This window comes from Poromitra crassiceps (assembly GCF_964638095.1).
Source record: "Poromitra crassiceps genome assembly, chromosome: 5".
Classification (NCBI taxonomy): Eukaryota; Metazoa; Chordata; class Actinopteri; order Beryciformes; family Melamphaidae; genus Poromitra; species Poromitra crassiceps.
Genome location: NC_139642.1, coordinates 37,356,122 through 37,368,298, shown reverse-complemented (window position 1 = coordinate 37,368,298; position 12,177 = coordinate 37,356,122). Strand labels below are relative to the sequence as shown.

The 12,177-nt window shown below is 43.4% G+C and overlaps 1 protein-coding gene across 2 annotated transcripts in view; it reads right to left on the bottom strand.

Annotated features, from left to right (window-relative positions):
- The window catches only part of pak4 (p21 protein (Cdc42/Rac)-activated kinase 4), a 54,717-nt gene that overhangs the window by 38,547 nt on the left and 3,993 nt on the right, over positions 1–12,177 (bottom strand). The window contains exon 1 of one of the 2 annotated variants that reach the window (XM_083637062.1): positions 2,993–3,107. The exons of the other annotated variant lie outside the window; for it this stretch is intronic. The gene's annotated coding sequence lies outside the window, so the exon portion shown is untranslated. Of the gene's footprint in view, positions 1–2,992; positions 3,108–12,177 lie in introns of those variants that run through there. 2 annotated transcript variants of the gene reach the window in all.

Below are 12,177 nucleotides of genomic sequence, written 5' to 3'. Positions count from 1 at the left end.
AGAACGTGTGGTTTAATGTGGTCAGGAAACTCACATTGTTGTCTCAAGGCCAAAATGATTGATAAATCCTAAACATTTAACAGCCAACTAAGGCTGGGTGATATGGACCAAAAATCATATCTCTGTAGTCTGTATTTTTAGACTGAATGGCGATACACAATGTACAGTATATGGCTGTGTGTCCATATAGCTTCTTTTCCTCAGCTCCAGCATCTTTTTCAGTTGTTTCCAATGAGGAGAGAGCGTATGTGGGTGCATACGGACGTCTAGAGAAAGTGCGCTGCAACCAGCGTCTATTATCAGAGCGCTCCAGCGTTTTTGTGCGCCGACTCCCAGCTGAAAATATTTTAACTTTTCATAAAGACGCCGGTGTCAGGTGCTACTTTTCATTCAACTAATCATATGGTAAAATTATCACAACAGAGACAGAAAGGCTCAATTGTAGGAGCAAAGTGGCTAGACACTTAATATTTCTGGTGAGTGTTGTGCTTTTATCACAGAACGTGTGTTGCTAGCTTGTTAGCTGTTAGATATCAAGCTAGCTTCCTAACGTTATTTTCAATCTGCTTGATTGCATATTGTGCGCTGGGATCAGCGCTTCCCAGTGTACTTCCAGTGTTTAACTGTCAGAAAAAGAAGCTATATGGACACACGGCCTTTCTCTGTATTTTCTATGAAGTGGGCTAAATGTTCAGAACTTCAGTTGTAAGTCAAAGCCACATGCAAGATGTCAGCCAACACGTTTATTAAAACAAGTCTGTGATCAAAATAAAAGTGCAAAGACAGAGTTTCCTTCCATTACTATTGGTGGTGCTTCACAAAGTATTTACACATTGAGATTTTTGATAAATAACCATCAGTAATAATGTGGATATAATGTCTAAATGGGGGTAAAGGCAAGAAATAGTACAGCTAGAACCGTCTGGTAAGTTCAGAAAATTACATCACTTTACCCAGCCTTTAAAAGCAGGAAAAGGCGATACTTATGCCATATCACCATATTACTATATCCTAAATCTAAGTTGATATCTAGTCTCATATCACAATATTGATAATATAATATCAATATATTGCCCAGCCCTACAGCCAACTACATTTGTAGAATAGAGAAGGACCTCTAAATAAAGGCTGGTAGATTGCATGTTACCAGGCAGACACAGCAAAACATGACCAACTCCCATCACTGTTTTAATGTGGACTAATTGTTTTTTTAATGTAAGGTGAGTTTAGGTGGCATCCCCCCCCCGAGACAACAACTACAAGCAGTAGCTGAAAACTAAACACCGCTTTATAATGTGAGACAGCACTTTACTATTGTTGTTACGGTGCTCTTACATTAGCTGGCCGGTGCTGAATCAGGGGTGATAACTAATAGCTTGTTCTCACTATACCACACACACACACACACACACACACACACACACACACACACACACACACACACACACACACACACACACACACACACACACACACACACACACACACACACACACACACATCACCTCTCTCCCAGTGTTTCCAAGATTTATAAAGTGCTGTGCAAACATACATTGAGTGACCTTGGAGTTGGAGCTACTGAATGCTGTAACTATAGCTCTGTGTGTGTGTGTGTGTGTGTGTGTGTGTGTGTGTGTGTGTGTGTGTGTGTGTGTGTGTGTGTGTGTGGTAATTTCAGCATCAATATTGCAGTGAGTGAGTGGGCCTACATCTGTCAGCTATTACAGTAAATGAGGGAGTTAGGATAGGGAACCGCTTGTTACACTTCCTAAAGTTCCCATGACACACAGTTGCAGGGGCCTGCTATCTCACACAAGATAAGACTGAACATCCTACATCTACAAATGCACTTACAAAAAACACACACACACACACACACACACGCACACACACACACACACACACTTTTGCCCATCACAATTGATAACTTAACTAACGCAATTAACACAATCAGAGAATATAGACGAATGACTGTTTTGATCAGTTTCTCTGTTATCTCTCTACCTACAATACAGACAGTGATGGAATTCTGGGCAAAATCATATCTGACAATAAAAAATATTCTCAGATTCCAGTCCGAGAGACAAAATCTCATCAATGAACTAAATTAGGAGTCCTTGATATGAAAAAGGTTCAGAATCACGGTTTTCTACAGCCTCCAATTCAAGTCATGGGAAATCCTTCATTACTGGTATCTTGAAAACATGCAAACCCTGAGCATTGGCATCACATTTAATGTATTCTACCCAATATAACATTCTGAATAACGACAACAACAGAAGCACTGACCCCCTCCACAAACTGTATGTCAGACTATAGGAACTTCAAATCGATTCCCTTTTGTTTTAGAACATAAAAAACTCCACAGTAACCAAACTTCCTAAGACAGTTTTAACATAAAGAAGACACTGCCATATCTGTTCTCCTCTCGACATGTGTCAGCAACACTTGTGCAAAGCCTGAACGGATGAACAGCCTCCAGCAGCTGTCTCCGTGCTCACATATCATAGTCAGTAACAGGTTGCAGTGGCATAAGTCAAGACAACGGTGGGGAATTAAACTACACACTGCCCACTTCTATACACAACACTGTATGTGTGTGTGTGTGTGTGTGTGTGTGTGTGTGTGTGTGTGTGTGTGTATGTATGTGTGCGCGCGCGCGCGTGTGCGTGTAACACAAATCCTTTCCCCCTGCTTCTTGACACATGGCGCATTGTTGTTTTCTCGCTTTTACAATAAAGTTATTGTGCTTTTTGTTTTACTGACCGTTAATCCTCGCTGTGAGAGACGTTAGCAACAGTGTTTTGTTGTCGGAGCAGATTAGTTTCCTTTCCTCTGCTACAAATCGAGCCTCTAACTCTTTAATTTACAACGACAAACCGACCGTAAGACAACGTTATAAACATAGCAACGATATATATATATATATATATATACACATACATATATATATATATATAAAGCCCTTTCGTTTTCGTGGATAGATACTCACGTTAATCGCAGGTAGGAGTTCATCCAGCAGAGAAACCGTAAATCCACCTGATCTCATGTCATCATGTCGGGGAAGCAGCAAGAGCACGGCTCACGACGAGGAAAGAAAAAACTTCACGGCAACAAAGTTATTTCCGCGACCAAATTAAACTACAAACACCGCGTGGCTTAACGTCTCCGTGACGAACAGAGTGGGTGTATGAAGAGGACTGTCGGTCATTAACGTTACCGTAAAATAGATGGAAAAACTCTTGTTGTGGGTTTAGGATATAAAAGTGTGTCCGTCCTCCGTGTCGCATTCCTATGGTTTCAGCAAACTGAACGGCCCAGTATCATGACGTCACCGGGAAACGGGGAGTGACGGAGAGGAGAGAGCAGAGGAAAAAAGGAGAGCAGGGAGAGAGGAGAGAGACCGAGAACACACACACACACACACACTGACACACACACGCGCGCGCACACACACACACGCACGCGCGCGCACGCGCACACACGTTGATGATCTTGTGTTTTTGATCCCTTGTTCTATTCTCATTCCAACTGTATTATTTATTGTTGAATATATCAGCATCAGCACTGTCTGGGGGGGAATAGCGTGATCAACCCACGCGGTATGTCCTGCAAGTGAAACTCCTCACTGTTAGGTGAAAAGAAGCAGCTGGCGACTGCACATGTATCGGAGGAAGCATGTGCTAGTTTACGGCTCTCCTGCTCCGGGACAGCAGGGAGAATTGGCCAAGTACAATTTGGGAGAAAACGGCAGAAGAATCTGGGTGGTGGGGCCCGTGGGGGGCGGGGAACTTGATTAAAAAAATATATATATACAATAATTATTATATATATATATATATATATATATATATATATATATATATATATATATATATATATATATATATACTGTATGTGACGTAATGCCAGAGAGAGGCGACAGCAGAGCAGAGCCGGCTGCCGGGTTGTGAAGCTCTACCTCATGCAGAGAAAAGTGCAGACCTCTTATCATGTGAAGGCTCCTTTAGGCTGATAAGATGGGTATTTTTCACAGAAGGTCTTGCCTGGCGCAGCTGTAAAGTTGAAACAACTTAACCAGAACACATGATATTGCCTCACTTTGGCACAGCAGTGTTCAAATTAATGCTATTCATAACAGGCTGACAAAAACAGACTATTGTGAAATACCATGTCTGCCTGCCAATGTGAACAGATCCATGACAGAAGAGATGATGCAGGATGCAGAGAGCAGAGCGAGGGAGGCTGAATCAGAGAGCAACAACAACCCATCAGAAAGAAAGCAGGGTCCCCAGGAGTTGCCTCAGCATTGTTGTTTTCATCACATCGGCACAGCTTGTTGCCAAGAAACACCTGAATTGATTTTTGTTTTTACCCTCGTGTCTCACTTTTTCGCTTGTGGTGGCGGGGACGTTGCCAGTCTAAATTGCCGAAAAACATTGCACCTTGCATTGCATCTCATCAACAAATAAAAACAAGCAACTAAGCTCAACACTGAATTTGAGGACGACATTCTAGAAAAAGGAATTACACAGAAAGCTAAACGAGTGAAAATGATTACACAATCTTAATGTTTTCAATAGCTTCTTGAATCAAATACAATTTTGGATATTAGCTCTTATAGACGTCTTGTTGCCATACCAACCAATGACTTAACATTAGAAACACAAGTTATTTATTATTTATGGATTACTCAAGGAGTTATCAGCTAAGTGAGGAAACCCGCTTCTTTAAATACCGAGATATAATAATAACACCCTCCAACTTCCCATCCCACCATAATCAGAAACATTAATATCATGAACATATTGTATATAGTAATCATGAGTTAAAACACGTGCTCACTATCTTTTTAGTACAGTAAGGACCCACAGTCAGACTAACCAATAGCTAGGAGGAACTATGTGGGTTTTTTCATTGTTTATCTTGCAAACAGACGATAAGGTGTCAAACTCAATAAGGAAAAGGCCTGTTGACATTCCTCTCAGAGTAAAAATACAGCAGGAACAGATCCACTTGACGAATCTGAGCCAGAAACATACAAACCAGCCAATCCAGAGGCCGAGTTCAAACAAAGCATGTAGTGTTGCAGCCAATCAGGGCCAACTTCCAGGAGCAGGTTGAGGAATGTGGAAAGGTCAACGATAAAGGAGGCAGAGAGAGAGAGCGCTGAGCACTCTACCTAGTGTGCCGTGCACATATTTACACACACACACACACACACACACACACACACACACACACACACACACACACACACACACACACACACACACACACACACACACACACACAACCTTGAGAGCTCTGCCTGCTCTGTCTGCACTCACTCTCACAAATACACATAAATATTCATTCAGGTTCAGGGGCAGGAGGGCAAACAAGTTCAAAGATGATTAAGTAATATTTATGTCAACAATAAGTCAGCAGCCAAAACAAAACCTGACAGTCTGTTATACAAGACAATGTAACCACCTGAGTTTCAATTGGCCTCAATATAAGACCTTTTAAGACCTTTTTAATGCCAGTTACAAGTTATTAGAGCAATTTAGCATTTGAAATAGGGTTGGCATAAAAGAAACATGAAAATGAAGACAGCTGTAGAGTATACAGTAGGTCTGCATGACTGACAGCACTGCATTTCTACTCATCAAAAACACACCATGAAAGCGTAACTTTTTAAGACCTATAAAACTGAATTCAAGACTAAATTCAAACAATAGATTTAGCACTGTATTCATGATGTTTAAGACCATAAGGTTAGAAAATAAAAATATGAATTAGGACCTGCAGACACCCTGATCAACGCAATCGGCCATCAAACTTTGTAATTATACATGCTAAATGTAATAAAGAGGGAATTGCCTGTGCCACCAACCAAATGCTTGTAAATTGTGGTTTGAGTGGTCAGACTGTGCAGTGTCAAGGTCCTCTATTTTAGTTGCATGGTAAAGACAGAATGTGTCAGGTGAATTTTGAGATGAATGAGCCTGGTGGTCGGAGGACGGACAAAAAGTTTCTGAATGCAACTCTCAGGTCACAGGAAGGAGAGAACAAGGGAGGGAGGGAGCACAAGTTACACAAATAGAGAGAAAGACACACAGAGATAGAAAGAGAATACGCCACAGAAATATATGCATTGGCTTCGCTTTTTTAAATTTTCACTAGAAATTAGACTAGCACATGTACCTAGTCAGGGTGGAACATTATCATTAGCCACCCACTAGCCAAATGCTAGTAGATTTGGCCTGTGCCCTGTGGTTGGTAAGTTCATGCACACTCTATCAGTCATTTTGGTAGGTAGGTAGCCAGCCGTCATTTGTAGGTTGTGTTCTATAAAGAATAAAAAAAAAAAAAAAAAAAAATCTGGTGGTTGGTGAATTTTGGAATCAGCCAGCTGCGTGATGTTCACATGATTCTACACTCAGCATGACCTGGTTCAGTCGCATGATGACCACAAACTACTCCTGATGTCATGTTTCAAATCAACACCTATACAGTAGTAGACACTGTATGAATCATCCCCTGACTGAGTCCTTGGGCTGCAGGCAGCCCATCATTACATGATGACAGCATGCTGGGGGAGACTGAGGTAAGGACCAAGCTGATGTTGTGGAACATATAGTCCAACATCACCTCACCCTCCCCTGTCATTAGCGAGGTGTAAAGTCAGTCAGCACCATGGCATCTGCTCACACATTTACAGTCTGTAGCACAACTACCCTCTGCGCAGCATATTGGCAAATGTTACCATAACTAGGAACACAGTAAGCATGGGGAACTGCCACCGGCTATCAATCAAATGCTGATAAACAGTCAGACTGTCTGGGAAAATCTGGGAAGGGAAAGCAAATGATAAACAGTCTACTTCCATACCACTGAGTTGCCCTTGAGCAAGGCACTGAACCCGCAGTCACTCCAGTGGTTACAAACCCCATGAAGCGGCATCTTTACTTCCTTGATTTGATGCATTTCCAGCTCAAACAGGATGTTGGGGCTGGACATAAAAGCAGGTGGGGAATGGGGATCATTCAAAAGTCTAAACCAATGGAGTCGGAGAGAAAGGCAGTTTTATTTGACGAGAGGTTGGGATTGTTGACAAATCTGTGATGTGGATTTGGTTGGGAATTATATTTATGCCTCCTGGGTTATGAAGATACTCTTGTTTTCCAGAAGTAAAGGGTTAATTTATTTCAAGGGGACTTGGACTATGGTAATTCTGGGCAGTTCAAAACTCATATGTGAAAGAGTGCAAATGTGAAGCAGCCATTGCTGAAAGCAAACTATAGGTATATCCCATTTCTCTGATCTCTCCTTGCTCCTCACGTGAGCGGAAGTTGTTTTGGTCCGCCTTCTTGAAGACCGTCCCAAAGCTCTTATCCTGCTCGATGACCAAGGAGAGATCTCTGAGGAGCTATGAGCGAGGATACATCAGAGCAGCCTTCGTGGGACAGGACTTGTGAAATGCAGGGTGGCGGCCTGGCGGGGGCACTCATTCATTTTCATTCTGTTAATGACGTTTAATTTATTGAAGTGTCATTGAACTTCAGTATTAAAAACCAAACCTGACCTGACATTCGCTCTCTGGAATCTAAAACTAAAGGTCCTTACTATGGTCCTCCTTACACATCGGGAGCGTTTTATTGATGCGATTAATTCGCACATCAATATTTTCCGAACCTATATCAGTCAATGGAACCGTGCATACTAACGGCGAAGTTTCGCTGAGCGTTATTGCGGTGTTTATTTTTTCGAACCATGGTCCATGGTCCATCGGAAAAAGGCCATTATCGGAATAATAAATAATAACGCAAAATGGCCACATCGGCCGATAATTTATCGGTCCGATAATTATCGTGCATCCCTAGTTATGTACATGCATTAAAGCACACACTCTATTCTTCCCAAGTGGCTGCGGTATGGGGCCGGCCTGCTTATAGCTATTCACATACTGGAACAAAAGTCCTGCCTGTGTCATTCAGAATATTCCAGTGTTACGAGACAGCAAAATGTAAACAAACAAAAGAAGCAACGTTTTCCCTCTTGTTTCACCTCCCACTACAAATTCAATACGCTGCCATTCAGTAGCATTGCAACACTAAGGTGAAACACTGTCACTACCCAGAATTCTCCTTGTATTGTGTGTGTGTGTGTGTGTGTGTCTGTGTGTGTGTGTCTGTGTGTGTGTGTGTGTGTGTGTGTGTGTGTGTGTGTGTGTGTGTGTGTGTGTGTGTGTGTGTGCGTGCGTGCGTGCGTGTGCATGTGCGTGTGCGTGTATGTGTGTGTGTGTGTGTGCGTGCGTGCGTGCGTGCGTGCGTGCGTGCGTGCGTGCGCATGAAAGCCCTCCACATCACCCGGAACATGCAGGTCCTAGCTTGATTGTGGGGCTGCGATTAAAACAACTGCAAACACAAGAACCCAATCGCTGGCTCTGTTCCTATGTGCAGAAGAAGACACAGAGAAGAAGAGTTGAGTGGTTAACCTGAACAGACAGCACATTGTTACAGGGCCGCAGATGAGCAGAGATTCACTGTTATGATCACAGCCTCCCACTTGGACGAGCCAGCCATCGCCTCCACTGGAAACAATAACCAGCAGTGAAAACAATGATCATTGTTTTACTCAACCATCTTCTCAACCACACGATCTAATTTAAAAAGACAATTGTGGAGTTGGTCCAGGCACCGTCAGGAGTGAAATATAAGGTCAAACTGGGCTGGCCCCGTAGCAAATAGCAGGCCTTTAAAACCACCATCTGCCTCCATTAAATATTTCTGATTTAACACATTCACATGGTGGCTGTAACAGGAATACAGCAACTCCATGACCGCCAAAAGAGTTGTGCACCTTCTGTGTGTTCAGTGTTCAGTCCATTAGAGCAGTGGTCCTCAATGCGGGGTCCAGGGACCACCAGGGGTCGGAGACTCAAAGCCCCGAACCCAAAACCATAGAGAGAGGTTCTCCTCCTCCCCAAACCCAAAACCATAGAGAGAGAGGTTCTCCTCCACCCCAAACCCTAAACCATAGAGAGAGATGTTCTCCTCCACCCCAAACCCAAAACCATAGAGAGAGGTTCTCCTCCACCCCAAACCCAAAACCATAGAGAGAGAGGTTCTCCTCCTCCCCAAACCCAAAACCATAGAGAGAGGTTCTCCTCCACCCCCCAAACCATAGAGAGAGGTTCTCCTCCTCCTTGGAAGACCAGCTCAGTCTGCGAGCCCTCTCGAGGCGAGGCCAAACCAACGAGGCACGGTAGAAAGAGCAATACCAGCTGAGCAGCGAGGGACGCTAGAAAGGTGCGTGCGATATATCTAGTCCAGGTAAATGTCAACACTATATATATTAATATAGTGACACACTAAGACACACTCCAAGTGTTAAAGCAGCTCTAGTCTATAGTGAAGCATTTGAAGAGATTTTGATAGAACCCGATCAGTATTATGGAAAATATCAGAAAGTTATGCTTTAAGAATGGCTTATTTTTCCAGAAAGTTAGTGTATTCCTTTAAGAGCAAGGAAAGCTGGTCTGTAGCTCGAGACTTTACAGATTTGTGTTTTTACTATAAGTCCACTTCCACACAATGCTGGCCTAGAAGCCAGACTTGGCCTCAGAAATCGTCCTGTTATTGTTATGATATTGAATATGTTTTTTCTTTGTACTTCATACGGTATCGCTGCCTCTGTTCCTGAGCACCTAGAGCGCTGTGTTGATGTTGGCCGCCACGCTCATTCCAGAGGGGATTTTTCCTCTAAGCCAATAAGCTGGGCCCTTTTCTCCCCGTTACACTGAAGAGTCATAATGTTGCCCCTCCGACTGTTTCTCCCTCGTTGTTTTCCCACCCAGGCACTTATTTCATCCATTTCCACTCAGCTTCCTTCTCCGTCTCCACCAGACAGACAGACAGACAGACAGACAGACAGACGCACTTTGACACTTGTCATTTAAAGGGTTGGAGGTGCATGTTATACTTCAATGAGAACCCACGTCTGTTTTTCCATCACTGTCTCTTGATCCTGCAGATAAAAACAAAACTGTATTAATATGCATGGTAGCGTTCTCAGTTTCAGCCCGAGTGCGACGGGAACCGGCCCGGCCCGGTTCAGTTCGGGCTGTTGATTTATGCCAATTGGTCAGGTCGAGTTGGACTTTGGCTTCAACTTACCGTGAAGTCTAATGCGTGGCTCGGTAAACTGCAATGGACAGAGAGATATAGACCTCCAGGCAGGCAGACAACTAAAAAGTCAGCAAGAGAGAAAGACAGACAGACAGAAAGAACCAACGAACAAACAAACCCTCAACCCTTATCCTTCTTCCTCTCTCTCTCTCTCCCCCCCAGTCTTCCTCCCTGTCGCTCCCCTGACTCGAGGTGGAGCAGGTTTGGCGTTTTCTCAGCAGCTTGGCTCTCAGACCGGACTGAATCTCCTTCTCTCATGCTCTCTCTCTGGACACCTAACACACACACAGGGCCTACCTGCCTGGAGGGGAGAAGTAAGTATCTGCTTTCATCTTACCGTCCTCATCACTCTCTCTCTCTCCTATTGCTCAACTCTTCTCTCTCTCTCTCTAACATTCCAATCCTACCTCTCTCTCTCAAGTCCATGTCATCTCTCTCTGTGAAACCTGATATTTGGAGGAACATAAGAGATTTTTTTACTGCGTCTCCAGCGTCCTAGCCTGCTCTCAACCTATCTCCTCACTTTCCTACAGCACATAGTCAATCAGTCATGGGTAGCCGAATTAGGTCTGCACGATTAATCAAGTATAATCATATACGACGATTTGTTTTCCAAGCTAATAGTCACAGAACAAATCTGCAACACTGAAACATACCATTTAGAAAGTGACAAGACAAAAACAAAATAATTGTGACGATGAGACAGACTCATACATCCTGAAAAACTGCATTCAAAACAGGTTTACAAACAACAGAAACAGAACATAATCTTTAATATAAATTAGTAGGCAGGTTTCGCTACTCAACCGCCCTGCAGCTCGCATACGCACGGCCTCGCCCGCAGCTCGGCTGCTGCGTGGCCTTGCCCTTGCCTGCTCTATTGGCATGCGCACTGCACAATTGCCAAATTTGCATCACTGATGACATCACTGATGATGTCACAATGCCTATGCCATCATCAGTGCCTATGACATGACATCATGTGATGTCATAAGATGGTTTTGGTCAATAATGATGTCACTGATGACATCACTGATGATGTCATAGATATTGTGACATCATCAGTGGGACAAAAATTGAAACAAACAGTGCCCACTTGAAACAAACAGTGCCCATCGCTGTGCGGGCTCACTTGCTCTTATGACATCACTGATGATGTCACAATGCCTATGACATCATCAGTGATGTCACAATGCACAATTGCTCAAGTGACATCACTGATGACATCACTTCCAGTTGGGTGACACCACTTCTGGGACAGAAATCGCAGACAGAGATTGTCTCCCTTTTATTTATAATGATGACGATGATGATGTTCTGTTTCTGAAGTTTGTAGCTAAACTTGGGTTCCACTTGTGTTTCCACACAGACACCCCCCCCAGTGAGTACCATGATCCACAATCTATATTCTTTCTTTCCTATCACAATGGTTGAAAAAGTCAAGTAGTCATTTTAGAAAAAACAACATCTCAGAAAGCAGACACACTGGGCCGACTGTCATGGGTCAACACAGGCGGTCGGTGAGTGTCTGTCGCTCTAGTCTTCACGGTGTGGCTGCACCACTGGCTCTAGTAGGCCCTGTCAGCGGCTTTTCCAGCCGTTTGGCTGTCGGTGAGAGAAATCAGTCTGATTGGCTGGTCAGCTGGTTAAGAGAATCAGTGCAGGAGAAGAGAGGGCACAGAAAACCTCATTTTTCAACAATAAACTAATATTTTCACAACAACATGGCCTTCGGGAAAGCCACTTGAGCCTGTCACTGTATGATATCGCCCATTTAGTGTTGTTTATCCTTATTTTTTTATGGGGTCGGCTGGTAGCATGTATCGAAAACAAGAAATGTGATAGGAAACAGCTTTAGCGAATTTGTAACCAAACCAGGGATTCCACTAGCATTTTTTCGGACCGGCCAATTGAGCCGCAACATTCCAGAATTTATAGAATTATAGAATAATTACCGGCCCAGTCAAAATGTAGCCTATTGAAAAAAGATAGATGTAGCCTT